The sequence below is a fragment of the Pinus tabuliformis genome, chromosome 6 (genome assembly GCF_031772625.1).
Source record: "Pinus tabuliformis cultivar Carrire ecotype Pingquan chromosome 6, CPIR1, whole genome shotgun sequence".
NCBI lineage: Eukaryota > Viridiplantae > Streptophyta > Pinopsida > Pinales > Pinaceae > Pinus > Pinus tabuliformis.
Genome location: NC_142292.1, coordinates 555,835,564 through 555,837,903, shown reverse-complemented (window position 1 = coordinate 555,837,903; position 2,340 = coordinate 555,835,564). Strand labels below are relative to the sequence as shown.

Here is a 2,340-nt window from a genome sequence, read left to right as displayed (position 1 = left end):
TCTTTCCACCTCGATGAATGAGTTTTCCATTTGTCATTTCCCGCTCAGCGCACCCTGGTAGTGCTTTTAGGTGCGTTGCAATGCACCCATCTAGTGTACTGGGGTGCACTGCAACGCAGGTAGCTAGAAGAGCTTCTGGATTAATCCTGAATTGACTGTTTTTGAGTTGTTTTTGGTGGAGAACTTCTGGAAGAAGCTGTCATTGGTTGACCTTGTTCCTTTAGGGGCATGAAAAACTCTTTTAGAGACTTTGGATCCCTTGGATTATGGACATTTCGTGCTCAATGCTGTAAGGCACAAAAATGTCTATAACAATCCCAGCCTAGGAATGGATATATTTTGCAGAGAAGTTGAACAAATGAAAGAAAAAAGCAAATCATCGCTCTTAGAGCAGAAATCCACTGGTTGGGATATCCACAGAGATTATTTGTTTCCAACCTTTTGTAAGGTATGTTCTTTAGGACCAACTATGGTGGTATTAAGTTCATCTGTGGTAGAGCTCAAGTCCTTAGCCGTGACTTGTTGGTTTTTTTTTTTGACTAAAAACAAAATCAAAGAAAGCACACTTCAGTAAGTATTTCTATATATAATAGAGAAAATTCGATTAGGAGTTTATGGAAAATAACACTATCAATATACATAGCTCCTAGAATGTATCAAATATCATCGCTGGTAAAAGGACAGTAAAGTATTTACATGGTTAAGTTTAGAGCTATTACTTAGCTTAGCATAAAGGGCATACACAATGTTGGATCCAACAACATTTATGGTGCAATTTACAATCTCTAGTTGATTGGCATCCATGATAGAAAATAATTTGGGTAGAAAACTAGTCTTCTCAGGGGCCCATATTGTGATGAAATCCTAGCCATCGAAAAGTTTGGATCCAAGAATCTATAGACCTGGATGTGATGATGTTGCTGCAACTGAAGGAAGGATGTGAATACCAAGAGAATTTTCAGACATTGTGAATGATAATGGCCTTCTTCTATGATGTGATTCCATTTCTGATTGTTGGGCTTGCAAATCTTTCAAGGAAGTTTGGAGGGTCTTGATATAATCAATGGCCTTATCAACAATTCTTCCTTTTTCAACTTGAGAAATAAATACATCAGCAATTCAATGTCTAGAACATCTAGAATGTCAGCTTTGATAAGAATCTAGCAATTTTGCAGTCTGAATCTAGCATGTCTGTATAGTCATGAAAATCTATTTTAAACTCATTTTCTTAGCTCATGGCCTATATTAATGTCTTGAACTATTATTCCAGACAACAATCATCAAGTACTACCTTTGAATTGAGACCCTCAGGTAATAGAGACTTTAGGGTATTGAGGATACAATTCATTTTACTCCTCATAACCCTTTCAGTCCATACATGTATTTTTTCATCATGGAAACTCTTCAACTCTTCTTTGTTGAGAATGTACCTTGATCATCCTCTTGCAATGATGGACATTTTGCACCAGCCCAACTCATCTTCCCACCATTTTTCATGGATTGCACCATTGATTTCTATTTTTCTACTGGTCTATGGTTTGTTGAAGTGGAGTTAGTAGAAATAATTGTATAGATATCTTCAAAGTTTCTATACTTAGACGTCATGGGGAAGGGGGTGACAAAAAACATTCTGGAAATGGGACCCCCAAAAAAATGGGAGAGAAGTTTATCAGCATTCCAAATTCTGATAAGTTCTTGATTGCAATGTCTCTGACTATTACATGTGAGTATAGCCATATATAAGAAACAATAAGGCTAGATGGAAGGGCTAGTAGGTACACATGTTGTCTATTCATATCATGATATGGTGTTTATTTGAACATGTACTGCATCGTGGAAATGAAAAACATTTATAGATTTTTTAAAAATTTCTGAATATCTTAGTCATAAATATTGACATCATTATGATTATATCTATATGCTATTGATTAGACATCAGAGGTAATCTCCTGAAATCACTTATGTTTTCTGCCTAATTTTTCAGATTGAGTACAAACCTTCACTTACCTTCATTATTGAAAGTTGCACATATTTAGTTTTTATGGGATGGTGATGGAAACAAACACTTCTCATCAATCTGATAGTAATAATTTTCAAGCTGCTTTTCATAAATTTCTAGATAGTAGGTTGGTTGGATTGTGTTTCAGTCCTTATAGTATTTATTGCATTTTCAAAGTATTTTTATGATGTTTTAATTTTTTAATAATTAAAATTATTGAATTTAAGTTGATTGTAGCTTTAAAATGTATTTATTTTTTAGTGATTTTTAAAAGGTAGTTTTTCATTATTCATTTTTACTAGATGTGTTTGGATTTTGGATTTTTAATCTATTTCTTACAT

At 34.1% G+C, this 2,340-nt stretch overlaps 1 pseudogene; it reads right to left on the bottom strand.

The window, feature by feature from the left end:
* Positions 1 to 423: 423 nt before the first annotated feature.
* On the bottom strand, positions 424 to 1,629 carry LOC149259728 (uncharacterized; annotated as a pseudogene).
* Between the last annotated feature and the right edge of the window lie 711 nt (positions 1,630 to 2,340).